Source organism: Idiotropiscis lumnitzeri, unplaced genomic scaffold, assembly GCF_059441095.1.
Source record: "Idiotropiscis lumnitzeri isolate Australia: NSW breed Sydney's pygmy pipehorse unplaced genomic scaffold, RoL_Ilum_1.0 HiC_scaffold_96, whole genome shotgun sequence".
In the NCBI taxonomy this organism is placed as follows: domain Eukaryota; kingdom Metazoa; phylum Chordata; class Actinopteri; order Syngnathiformes; family Syngnathidae; genus Idiotropiscis; species Idiotropiscis lumnitzeri.
This window is the reverse complement of record NW_028283634.1, coordinates 599506-614187: the sequence shown is the minus strand read 5'-3', so window position 1 is coordinate 614187 and position 14682 is coordinate 599506.

The window sequence follows — 14682 nt, the reverse complement described above, 5'->3', positions numbered from 1 at the left end:
CTAGGCGCTTTATGTTGCCGGGGATTGGACTGCCTTTGACTGCCTCCTAGCTCAAAGGAAACCCAAATTCTTTGGTCCCGCCCACTGGTAGTGAGCCGAAGCCCTTGTATTAAATAATAAATAAATACATAAAATAAAAAAATTAATAAATTTAAAAAACGGACCGATCCACTGCTTGGGTTAGTTTGACCCACCTTGAGATCCGTTCCCACTCAGTGACAGTGTCTACAAGCCACTGCCACCAGGCCAGTGAACCGACGTCCAGGCAGTGACAAAAAACGTGATCAAATTACATTGCTCATCATAAGGTGTTTGTGAGACGCTCTTTGTATGTTTCCTCAATTAAGACCTGTTTTCCATTGGTGTATTTGAAAAAAGTGGTGAACCTGTTAAATTCACTACAAAACGTTAAGAAGATGAAAGTAATGTTTGAAGGAATATTATTTTTCTATCGACATGCCGGCGGGCGGGCACAGATAGAGAGTGATAAAGCAGCACCACCCGCGCGGGGCGTGCTGACGAAAAGGCAAGCGCTCCTCCTCTCATCGCGTCCTTATTAAGACAGAAAAAAGACGCTGTTGAATTTGACCTATTCGCAGTTCGAGCAGGTGCTTAACGCTGGAGAATATCACCACTTCGAAGTTCGAACTGCTGTTGAAACGGAGAGGTAAGTGTTTTTCGTTTGTTTTTATTCAAAACATGCCTCGAGTGCATTTGTTCATGGTTAGAGATAGTTGTGTGGAAAACACTATACAAAGTAGCACCATGGATGTGGGCCTACAACACTGGCCTAGCAAACATGTGCTCCTACATCGACATAATTGACGAGCTCCAGTTAAGCATTGAATAATTATAAAACGTCATGGTGCTTTTACTCATTTAAAGAACTAAACCGACGCGTATTTTCATCCGGTGGTCAGGTTTGCATTGAATGTGAGCACGAGGGACGCTAGCTTGTTGCGTTAGCTTTGCGGAGCTAACAGCTTGCACTTTTGTTATAGAACAACAGAATGCAAGTACCATGATAATTTCTGTCATTAATTTTTGTGTAAGACACGATGTTCACTGGTTAATTACATGATTCTTAAAGCAAAGGTTACTGTGAATGCAATTTTGGTAAGATTTTTGTAGTCACACTGCATAAATCTGTCTGTCTGTTGTTTAAACTTCAATATAAACTATTATGGTTGAAATCATTAATTGGGATGGAGGGATTGATATTTTTTTAATTTATAATTTATTTTTCTTACACTGATATTGTTAAAACTCCATTTAGCCTATAGTATTAATAATTCTCAACACAAAACTGTCTTTTTTCTTTATAGAATAAACAATGCCTTCCCTGAGATGCAGGAAGTCCCCAAAGCAGGATACTATTGAACATGCAGTCAAGGGTCTGGACAAGACTGCAGAGTTAGAAGCGAAGTATATAAACTCATTTAAAGGTATGATGTTAACGCTTTTGCTAAGATATATTATTGTTTTCTGATAACCAAGCTGACATCGTTTTTTAAGTGGTTATTTTACATTAAGAGTGTCTTGACCTTTTCTTTTGTCAGTTTCAAGTTATTTCAGTGAGCGTGAAACCTGATGGTAGGAGTTCTACCTAAATTAAGGCTGTACTTGATGACGCCCTCCGGCATTTTTATACCACAATAGACCAGTGAACAAGTCCGATATTGATAGTCTAGTGTAAAGCACGTTATACGTCACAGAGATCACGTGACGCGATCCAATATGACTGTGTATACAGTGTATGTCATTGTTATGAAACTAAATAATCTTAAAGTTTTTTTTTTACGTAACCAGGTGCCATTGACATTTGTACTTTCAGTCCTAATACATACTGGCTAATGCAATGCTGGAAAATGAATTTTGGCTGGTCTGTTCCTTTAAAATCATAAAGAAGGGCTCTGCTCTATCCCTCACAAGAAGCAATGTTTCAAACCACCCTACATTAGTATAGTGGCCCAAATGAATATGATGACTCCTTATTTGTGTGCTTAAAAATATGACGAAGCTATCTTGATTTCCCTGTTAACTAGGTCGAGGAGTATTTACCAAGGCCCCTTTCAGGAAAGACGACTTTATTCTTTATTATGGAGTACAGAGGAAAATTGATAGATTCTGATAAATCTCAACGCAGGAAGATGGATGGAAGAGGCACTGTCTTTTTGTTTGACTTCCGCCGGCAAGAAAAAACTTGGAGGTGAGGCAAAGATTGAGATGTTATCTTATTTTTGTTTTTATTTAAAAAAATAAACACATACTCATCCCATAAGTGTTAGGGGAAAAATCATTCTCTAAGCAAAAATGTATACCGTATTTTCGCACCCAAAAGACGCGCCGTGTCAAAGGGCGCAACACCTGTTGAGGCCGCTATTTCTGTCTTTGTAACATATACTGGACGCACCGCCTGACAAGACGATAGCACAGCTGCTGTTAGCATAGCATGAACTTGGCAGAGCTGCCCACACTGACACAGCCGATAGCAGCCTACTATGCCCCAATAACATGAGCAATCACCCCATTGTTGCAGCAGACGCCAAGTCTCTATTGACAATAGCTGACAATGGCTCAGGCCAATATTAGGTGCATTGGCAATAGCCTACAAAGCAACGTCAGGGGAGGGACTTGGCTGCTCACCACACTCCTTAGAGTCACGGTTTCAAAAAAAAATAAAAAACTCATCATACAAGCAAACAATGAAACATAGAAATAAGATTAACACAAACATGTATCTCTCATGCCATCAATATACCCAAAAAAAATGAAAATAATACAAAAGCCACTCAGCCTTAGCTAATTCAAGCAATGCATTCTGGGAGCAGAGACCCACAATCCCATAGCTGTTTAGAGAGATTTGCATGGCTGTTTAAAGAGATGTGCTGTTATGCTTTGGACTTTTTGTCTGTTGTCTAAACCTGGGACGTTTCTTGCTTGCAATAACATAAATGATAAGACAGACTAAAACATTGTGGACAGCTGCCCTTTGTCCAGCTTTTTCCAACACCATCACCCAAACATTATAGTCAGATGGTGTATTTGTCACGGTCGATTGTAAGCATGGACAACTCACTCTTTGCCCAGCAGGGTGTGCTAACATGCACTTCCAACAGCTCGTTGATGACAAGGGCTGATGGACGTGAGTGGTACTTTGTCCATTTAATGGACGCATCGACTGACAAGCTTTGTTTGCTTATGACTGCGAAAATACGGTAATTACTTTTATTCATGCGTTGAATCTGTACAAATGAAAATATAGACCATGAAGTCTCAAAGACAAGCTGTTAATAGGGTCTGATTCCAATAGAAATTTCTTGTATGATTTGATTTAGAAGATTTAAAAATTGTGGATTTCCTATTTTTATGTTTTGTGTACACAAGATTGTCTCAAAGATTAATTTCTGACATTGATTGAATAATTGTTTTTTTTTTTTTTTAAATCTATTTTAAGTGTTGATGCCGCTCAAGAAGATGGCAGTCTGGGAAGACTGGTTAATGATGACCACATGCACCCCAACTGTAAAATGAAGAAGAAGACAACAGAGGACAGACCACACCTCTGTCTGTTTGCGCTCCGAGACATTGATGTTGGCGAAGAAATAACTTAAGACTATGGACCAGCTGGCCTTGGAGAACACAGGTTTGTAAGATGCATCTTTAAGTACAATAACAGAGCCCACTTGTGGTGTTCTGGTGATGTAGTTTCCAATTAGTTTGGCAATCTAATAAATGTATGTTGAGGTTTCTATGGAAGTTGAACATGCTGACTGACTGGGGGAGTTCTCCATTGTCCACTATCTGTAATTCAAATTTGTGGGTCTGAGTCAAAGTTTGGCTCTTCAGGAACAACGAACTGGTCAGGGAGTGACAGTATTACAAAGTTCTGCGTTACTCTTTTCTGGGCGGTGGCCCTGTTAGGCCATCATATGCCATATTGCAAATATCCCCATTGTGGGACTAATTAAGGACATCTTTATGTTGTGGTTTCCCTACCAGAACCAGCACCAACCCTGTATATTCATGATATAAAACACTGTTTCAATTTGATATTTAGCCTTTCTATACTGTAAAAATAGAAGACCCCAGGCTTTCCTGCGCCCCCTTGCCCAATTGGTGGTGTTCAGGAGACAACCTGGGACTGAAATATCAGTCACAACCAGTGTTGTTTTCGTCACTGATGACTATGACGAAAATACTTCGTTAACGCCCCTTTTTTAATGACGATGACAAGCTAAACGAGGTTCTTTTATGACGAAAACATGACGTGATGTACATGAATTTTTTTCGTTGACGAGACAAAATTGTTAGCATGTGGTTCATAAATTATTTTATGTTGCTTTTAGTGAAATAAAGCCACAACAGTTGCCCAACAAAATGTTTTGCTTCTCTGCTTATTTTGGAGCAGTGAGCATTGATTCCACTGTTGCCACTTTTTTCTGTTTGTAATGAAGAATCCTTTGTAGTCCATCCAAAAGTCTTTGTTATTGGGTGGAAACCTTGAATGCCTTGTTTTAACTCAAATGGACTTAAACCCATCCATCCATCCATCCGTTATCTGTACCGCTTCTCCTCACTAGGGTCGCGGGGGGTGTTGGAGCCGATCCCAGCTGTCTTCGGCAGTAGGCGAGGTACACCCTTGAATTGGTGTCCAGCCAATCGCAGGGCATACATAGACGAACAACCATCCACGCTCACACTCATGCCTAGGGGCAATTAGAGTGTCCAAGCAACTTGCCATGCATGTTTTAAGAATATGGGAGGAAACCGAATTACCCAGAGGAAACCCACGCAGGAAGGCCGGAGCCAGAATCGTACCTACGACCTCAATATTGTGAGGCCATCCTGCTAACCAGTTGGGCCACCGTGCCGCTTGGACTAAAACCTTTGTGAATAAATTGACGAAAACTAGGGTAAAACTTTTTTTGCGTTTCCGTCGATTAAAACTGGACTAAAACCCTTTTTTTAGTTTTCGTTGACTAAAACTGGACTAAAACTATAACGAATTGGGATGACTAAATGTGATGTAAACAAATCAGCACTTTGTCCAAATGACTTGGACAAAATCTAAAATGCCTGCCAAAAACAACACTGGTCACAACACGCGTCTACAGAAGATTAATTGGCATGGGCGAAATTAATTAGTTTTATTTCATTCATGAGCTTATGTTTTGTTTTGGGTGGCTAAGGCTTAAAATGTGTAAAAATCTTATCCAACCTCAAATATAATTAATTCAATAAATTTATGATGCTACTAAAACATCGAAGCAGCCTCCTCCAGGCTTTACAGACTCAGAAATGGAGGTATGCGTATCGTGTACTCATCCTGTCGTGTCTCGAGATGTTAAAATTGCAGTTAGATAGACGTGTGCTGATTAGACAAGACTTCTAATATATCTGGTGTCACAGGATATTTGTCAGTGAATGTGTATGTCTGGTTTGAGGCTCACTCAGCTTTTTCTTGTGTTGTGGGGTCCAGTTGAGTTGAATTGCGTGTCAGGTATGTTGGCCATCTGACACCCAACTGTCAGGTTTGTGTTTGTGGGGACCCCGTAGAGCCATTTTTATTGTTGACATAAATCATAGCTAATCATCTTTTCCTTCATTATCATATGAAATACAGTTAGGAGTTGTATGTGCCTTTACTATGTTATAATCTTAGAACCTACCAGCCACTACAGGTGTCCGACAAGAAGACTTTTGGCTGTCCTGTGCTCCATTGCGCCCCTGGTGGCGTTCAAAAGACAACCTGTGACTGAAATATCAGTCACAACATATCTCTACTGAAGATTAATTGTCATGCGCTAAAGTAATTGGTTTTGTTTCATTCGTGAACTTGTTAGTTTTTGTTTTGGGTGGCCAAAGCCTAAAATGTGTAAAATTCTGATCCATTTTCTTTTTTTAATTCATTAAATTAATATTCAACTTGTTCATTAGGATGGAGGACAACCGACAATGACTGAATCGGCTGAGGTTGATGCCACCAGAACATCGAAGCAGCCTTCTCAAGTTTTGACAGACTCTGAAAAGGAGGTATGCGTATCATGTGGTCATCCTGTCGTGTCTTGAGATGTTAAAATTACAGTTAGATAGACCTGTGCTGGTTGGACAAGTTTTCTAATATATCTGGACATAAATCGTAGCTAATAATATTTTCCCTCATCATCATATGATATACAGTTATGCCTAGTATATGTCTTTACTATGTTACAATCTAAGAACCTACCAGCCACTACAGTTCTCTCATTGGGAGACTTAAGCTTTCGTCAGGTTGTCGACTGCTGCATTGCCCTCTTATTGGCTTTAAGTACACAACCTGTAACTGAATTATCTGTCAGAACAGAACCTATGTGTCTACAGCAGGTGATTTGGCATGTGGATTCTTCAGATTTTTAGAAAATAGGTAAAATTGTGATCAAAAGTTTAAAATGTCTAAAATTCTGGTATAGTTTGCAATAGTATATCTATTAAATCATTTCAAAACTTCTTAACAAGGATGGAGAACATTGGCTGTGACCGAATTGGTTGAGGTTTAGATTACCAGGACCATTGAGCAGCCTCCTCGGGATCTACAAATTTAGGAATGAAGATATGCATCCCATGTTACAATCCTGTTATGGCCCGAGGTTTTGAAGTTGCAGTTACATATTGGGCTGGGCGATATGGCTGATAAGTACATAGCGATATAAGTATTTCATATGGGTCCATCGATACACATTGAATTCTTTTTTTATATTATTTTATTTATTATCGTTTTTATTTTCCAATATTTTCACTGCCCTGTTAAAAAAACATTTAATGTAGTTTTCCTCCCGGGAGCTTTTTGTTACGGTCAATTAATTTTGTTATTACATTATTTTGTCATATCATTCATCAATATTTTAGTTTTTTTTTTTTTTCAAATAGAATTAAGACCTTTTTCTGTGCAGATTCCTCTGGGGATTAAGTATTTAATGGGTTCTCAATTTTCTCTTGGACTCTGATGCAACCCAGTCTCCTCCCTTGGACAAAAAATATGGGCTGAATCTTCCTTGGAATAACGACACAGATTCTGACGAATCATTGTCAAATCCTGCCCCTGAACTTTGCGCCTCAGACCCAGACCATATTACTATCCCAAGGCTCAGGAGGACCAAAAGTATACAGGTAAACAACCCATATAGATTTCAGGGAATCTTACAAGCAAATTGCATATATTTTATTGGTCTCCTGCCTTCTATCCTTTATATTTCGTTGTTGTTGTTTTTTAGATTAAAAAAACAGGCTGACTTTGGAATGGATAAGCATTATTACTCCAACTCAGATGACAGTGGAGATGAATATATTCCGGATACAAGTGAGGCCTCTGATTCAGACGGAAGTGAATCTTTGAAAATTGTGGACCCTCTCTTGAAGTCTAAGAATGCCTTCAGAGATTTTTCTCCCACACCACGAATCTCAAAAGCCACCTCAACGCAGGTTGTTAATCAAGGGCGTTCACCCGTTCGGAGGAGTAGCAGCACTGGTGTGATTCTTGAATTCTATGGCTCTTCAAATATTTGTGCAGTTTAACACAAATCATCCAAAATAGAATTCAAGCACATCTGTGACAGAAATTCAAATTCAGAAGTCAAAGAGAGAGAACAAAAAAAAAAATCTAATGCTGCGCTTCTTCCGAAGACATATACTGTAAACATTAAATGTATGTTAGGACAATCTTGAAAAAAGTATTAGAACACCCTTTACTTTTATTTCTTGTTAATTTTATTAACCAAAATATGTCCATTTTTATTACAGATTAATGAATACAAAATTAAAACTCTAATCAGCTACTTTTTAATCGTTATATTTGTATAAACAAATGTTATACATCTGTGTGTTAACTTATACAAGAAATGACGGAAAAGCAAGGGTGGTTTAGTATTTTTTTATCGTATATAGTCTGTATAATATCTTTAACCTATGCTGATGCTGTTTAATACTGATTTAAATAATAATAATAATGTCATAATCTGTTGGTTTTACATGAACAAAACCTTTCAAGCACTTTTTAAAATTCTAAATACTACCTCTTGTCAGTAAGTTGGTTCACAGCACTGCCTTGGAGTGAAAGTGTGTAGTGCTGAGACAGTCGGTATGTGCTGAGTCGTCTGACGTTTGTGTGACTGGTACCCAGGAAGGTAGCAAAACCAGGCAGTGTGTATGTCGTACCCAGGAAGGCAGAGAAACCAAGCAATATGTATGTGGTACCCACGAAGGCAGAGAAACTAAGCAGTGTGTATGTGGTACCCGGGAAGGTAGCAAAACCAGGGAGTGTGCATAGATACAGACCCCAAAAGTGATTAAAACCAAATAAAGTCCCCAGAAGATCATCTGTAGTCAGGTGAAGGACCCTGTACTTTGTTCAACTCATTTACTCCCTTAGACGTACAAAGACGTCTTTTAATGCAATGGCGCCCTCTACCAAAGACGTATAAGTACGTTTCCTGTCTTTTTTACGTCATAGTGTACATAAGGGTCTGATGCAACCTCTGACTGAGAATCAGCCTTGTCCGCATTGTGAATCATGTAAAAATCACCCAGCAGGGGGCAGAGGTGCAAAAGATCCGCCTTGAATCTGCGCCAGAGGTACAAATGGGGGGCGGGATCCTGGGGTAGACTTATAAGTGTGGAGAGCAGCGTGGGTAGCAGCAGCATCGGCAGCACTAGCAGCAGTCGCATTAGTAGCGTTAGCAATGAAATCCTCCAAGCAAATGACGATCGAGGAATGCGTTTTTGTAAAAAAAAGCTTCCTAAAAGCATCAAGGCGATGGAGACGCTTTGGTTGAGAGGATGACGCTTCGTCGTCGTCACAACAAACAGGCGTCTAAAGAGGGTGCGCGTGCCTTGCGGCCTGCATCGCCTGCCTTCGGACAATAGCCAAAGCAGCTGAGAGTCCTCACCAGATCCCCCCGAACGAGGAGGTAAGCGCTCGCAAGTTACCATTGAACATGTGGTTTTACCCCTCATGCTTTTATTGTACATATCATGCATCTTGCGGGCAGAAAATGTCGCATAAATGTGCAGTTAGACGCGAGCGTATCTCCTCCCCGACGAGGAAACAACAATACTGAATGGTGTGGTAATCATGCATACTTTCTAAAATTCACAGATTGTGCATCCCGCGGCAAGAAAGTTCCTCCTCGTCTTGTTGGTGTAAAGAAAGGTAAATTATAATATGAAACTTCACACGCCAGCAATAAAATGCAGCAATAAATATATATTTCCAATTGTTTATATTTCTGTAATTTACAGGTTGTGCATCAGGAAGCAGTGGTTCCGGATGGCGTCACACTGGATGGCAACCGAGGAAAATCGACTTTACAGCAACCCCTGGACCACTGAATGCCGCTGCCCATTTGGAGTCTGAGGAGCCAGCTGATTTCCTGCAGCTGTTTCTCACGGATGAGCTTCTGCAGCACATCGCGGATGCCAGCAATCACTTCCCAGACAATTATTTTCACACAAACCCCAGTGGACAAACACAAGCTCGCCTATTTTCCACGGACCAGCAAAGCCAGACCACAACGAAAGTGTCGGGTCTGTTTGCGCAAAGGCAAACGGAGTGAAACAAGAATGTGGTGTGAACTATGTTGTGTGCCCTTGCATCAAGGCAACTGTTTTATTTTATATCACACAAAAAAAAAGTATGTATGACACTGATGTATTTCATTTTTGTACATAGTTCAACAGTTCAGTCGTTTAGTGTTATGTGCAAATAAATTTATTTTATCAAAAACATATTTTTTGTGCTTTTTTTTGTTATTTTATAGAAGGCATGCATTATTTAGATGTTAGAGGTGTCATAAAAGCCATAAATAATAGTGTCAAAGTTCAAATTATGGTCAAAATGCATCAGTTTACAAAAAGCTCATTTTCTCAGTTTTTTCCCCAGGGATTGGAGTTTTCATGAAATTTAGCTATTTTCAAATGCCGATTGTTCAAGAATGGAAAAAGATAGGAACAAACATTTTTTTTCTGTTGAAAGAAGAGAGTCTCATCTTTCTTCGGGTGTGCTCCATGTCTATATAGCATTAGAATACAATATTCTGTGGGCCTTGCAATATTAGTCAAAACCCAGGAAAACTCTGGGATTGAGTGGGTTGCTCCAGTGAAAATGGCTGGTATTTAATGAGTTAAGACTGGTTAGGACATCCGGCTCGCAGTCCCAAGGTGCAGGGTTCGATCCCGGGACCCAGCTTTCCTGTGTGGAGGTTGCATTTGTGAGTGAGTTTGAGCGCAGATGGTTGTTCGTCTTTGCGTGCCCTGCGATTGGCTGGCAACCACTTCAGGGTGTGCCCCGCCTACTGCCCGTTGACAGCTGGGTAGGCTCCAGCACGCTATCCTTGTGAGAATAAGCGGATTGGATATTACATGTATGTGTTTATGCCCTAGGCCAGGCGAGGGCAAACTACGGCCCGGGGGCCACATGCGGCCCGTTAAAAGTTTTAATCCGGGCCGCCGAACTTGAAAAAAATTTAATGAATAAACCTTGTTAATGTTTTATTTTCTAAACACTGTGGTTTTCAAAGACAAATATTATTGTTGGAATGCTTTTATTCACTTTCATATAAAATTAAATGTATTTTTTTTCTCAGATGAGGTGAGGTTTCCAAAACACTCCATCCATCTGCTCCTAGTCCGGCCCCTCTGTCATATTTTAGAACCCATTGTGGTCCTCCAATCAAAAAGTTTGCCCGCCCCTGCCCTAGGCTTTGTGTCTTTGCTTGGTTGACTGTGTAATGAGTGTATGAATGCATTTCTTTCTACCAGACACCTTGGACTTCCCATGGCAGATTAATAATCTATTTTATCTATCCATCAGGGTCACGAATGTCATTTGATGAGTAGAGAATTTAGAGTCTCCAATTAACCTAATATACATGGATTTGCGCATGGAAACCTGAGAAAAAGCCCTTAGTCCTACTTTTCCATCTGAACCACTTTATCCTCACGAGGGTCACAGCCGTGACATCCCAGCTGACTTCAGAAAGTAAGTGGGCGACGACTCATGATCTCTTGGTTGAATAATATTGTTAGGGGCTCAAAATGGCCCTCTACAATAAAATGGCAGAAGAATATTACATACTCTCTGGCAGAAGAATATTGCGTTTTTTTGTTTTGTCCAATTAACTTAAATAAAACTTGGGAAAATTTAATGATTACATGTAAACCAGCTGGTCTTCCCCATACCAAGCCCTGGCTAAAACTGACTGAAAAATGCATGATGTGTGCCTTTTAAACTCCTCGGCCCATCCACTATGCCAGGGATGGGCAAACTTTTTGATTGGGAGGGGGGGGGGGCACAATGAGTCCTAAAATACATTTAATTTTAAACGAAAGTGAACAAAAGCATTACAACAATATATATGTCTTTGAAAAACCACAGTATTTAGAAAATAAACCATTAACAAGGCTTATTCATTTAATTTTTTTCAAGTTTGGGGGGCTGGATTGAAACGTTTAACGGGCCACAAGTGGCCCCCGGGCCGTAGTTTGCCCAAGTGCCCTAAGCCAATTGATTCTAAAAAATAACAGTTTTCTTCATCAAAACAACATTTTATGATCAACATAAATGTTAGTGAGTACATAAAGGTATACTCATTCGATCTATCATAACCCCATGCACTTAGACTGTACAAAAAAAAGAAAATTTTTATTTTAAAACCTAGTATTTCGCCATGACGTCACACGCTAGCGTCAAGTGCTTGGCGCTAAAAACCCGGAAGTAACAGCGGCGCTCGGTTTGAAAGTGGAGAGTTGTGCATGGTAGGCGAGTTCGGGAGAAATGTTTGTTGAACACGAGGACTGTGGCGTAGAAGATGGTTTAACAGCGATCTAGTGCGCACCCAACCGTGATGGCTGACCAACGAAATAAATGTGGACCGACGGAGTGGACTGACAGGACGTGGAAAACAGGTGTGTGGCATGTGTGCGTGTGCACGAATGTGGTAGCGCGTTCACTATGGTGGCAGCGATCGCAAAGCAGCAGCACCACTCCTTGACAAAAGTATTGTACTTTCTCTGATGTTTTGGGTTTGCTCTGCTTTGGGGTTTGTAGTTCTGGCCACGCAAAAGTAACAAAGCAAGTTCTTGGATGTCTGCTTTTTTCTTGAACTGTTAATTGGTTAACATCGTGGCTCTTATTTTTATCTAATGTATGGAGTTTGGTGGCTATCTATATGCACAACTATATTAGTTGCACTTGAAATTGCATACAGAAAATTAGTATAAATAGGTTACGCTATAAAGTATAACAATATTAACAATCGTTATTGTTGTTACTGTTTATTTATTTTATTTTGCAATAACTGTGCTCCAAGCTTAGCTGTTGTTCCAGCTGCCAAGTAAAAATATGTAATCTCACTCAATAATAGGAATAAATACTTAACTAACATCTCAATTTTTCGGGTTGGGCTGTGGGGGAGGGGAGGGTGGCTGCCTGACATAAAGCAGACTGTCCTGCACATGCGCAGACCAGCCGAGTGTGTGAAGTGTGCGTAAGTGCAGTACCGGGACCGACCACTAGACAGCGATCCTGAGTAATTTTTCCGCACACACATTTCTAGCACACTCGTCTTGTTTTTGTGACCTTCCTGGGAAGCCCTGAAACTTTGACAGGACCTCCCCCTGAGCTTCTTATCACTGAATTCAATGCTCTTTTTTGTGGGGCCCAGATTTTTGGTCCCCACAAAAATTTTGGTCCCCTACAGTGGGTGTGCTGTCCGATGTTGGTCCCCAACATGTAGCTTATACAAACACACACACACACCCCTACTTGTTTTTGTGACATTGTTGGGCCACCTGAGCAAAACTCACATTGTGGGAACCACCCTTTCTAGTGGTTGTACAGCTCTGAAAAAAATCAGGCAGTGTCCAGGAATTTAGTTAAACACAAAAACCACTTCAAATTACCAATTAATGACCTGGAGGTCAAATGAGTGACTCAAGTGCATGTAATTCAGTCACTGTAGCCCAAAGATTCTCTGGGCCAGTGGATGAACCATTATTCGTCTTGGACAGCATTGAAGCAGGCCGTAGCCTGGTTTCTAAAGCTGAAAGACTTACTGACAGAGTAAAGGAAAATAGAAAGGAGTTAATCACATTAGGTGAAGAAGGCAAGATGAATTTATTCAAGAGAACTGTCAAAGGAAAGTATTTGACCTGCGACGACTTGGATAAAGCAGAAAGAGAACTTGTGAAATACTGTCAAAGGCGAAGTTTCAAAAAAGATTTAGCCATATTTGAAAAACAAAAAAGGGTGAAGAAAAGTAGCCCACTTTACAAGTTCAATATAGTACTTCAAGATGGTGTCATGAGGGTTGGTGGACAGTTGAGCCACGCAGCCATGCCTGAAACAGCAAAACAGCAAGCCATCTTGCCAAGGATTCACATAACACAAAGCTAGTCCTGAGATACATTCATGAGATTACAGCTCACGCTGGAAGGAACCACATGATGGCTAATCTGCATCAACAGTTTTGGATACCTCGAGCTGCTAGAGTCATCAGAAGAGTGCTACCTGACGATCCGCCTTTCAAGAGAATTGGCGTTGATTATTTTGGTCCATTCTAAGTAAGTAGGGTTAGAGGACAAGTAAAGAGATACGGCGTGATTTTTACATGTCTCGCTGTACGAGCCGTACATCTGGAAATTGCATCTTCACGTGACACAGATGCTTGTCTCAACGCAATCCGAAGATTTCTTGTCAGAAGAGGACAAGTGAGAGAGATGTATTCTGATAACGGAACCAACTTTAGATCAGCTGACAGTGAAATGAAGAAATCAATCAAAGAATGGAACACTAAGTAAATCGAGAAACACTTGCTGCAAAAAGGTATTCAGTGGCATAGCAATCCCCCAGCAGGTTCCCACCACGGAGGAAGCTGTGAGCGACTTATTTGGTCTGTGAGAAAAATCCTGAATGTCACTGTAAAAGAACAAATTTCGGGTGAAGAAAGTCAATATACCTTGCTTGGTGAGGCTGAAGCAGTTATAAACAGCAGGCCTATCACAAGGACATCTTCCGACCTCAACGACTTGGAAGCACTCACACCCAACACTCTGTTGTGGCTGAAGGTCAAACCTGAGTTACCTCCTGGAGTCTTCTGTAAAGACGACCAATACGCCCCAATACGTACCTCTGGGAATGAGCTGGTCAGCTCTTTAAAGAGTATTATGTAAGTTGAAATACATTAATCCATTTTTCTTTTTTGGACCATCTTTAACTGTGTAGTGTGTAATGTCTAAAATACAAAATGATCTGATTTTAGGGTGCAGTTGACGACTGTGGCACAGGTCCTCGCTCTACAAGTGCTAATAGTCTTCGGCAAAGAGAAAAATCTGCCATAAGGTACAGAAAACATTGGCATCAGAGTAAATGGATGCATGTTTTTGCAATGTGCGAGGAAACTGGCGAACTCAGAGAAAACTACGCAGGCTTGGGAGAACATGCAAACTCTACACAGGAAGGCCGGAGCCGGAATCGATCCCACAACCTCTGCATTGTGAGACCATCGTGCTCACAAGTCGCCCACCGTGGCGGCCGTCCATTATGAATGCCATCCCACCATCCATTATCTGTACGGCTTCTCCTCACAAGGGTTGCGGGGGGTGCTGGAGCCTATCCCAGCTATCTTGGGGCAGTAGGTGGGGTACACC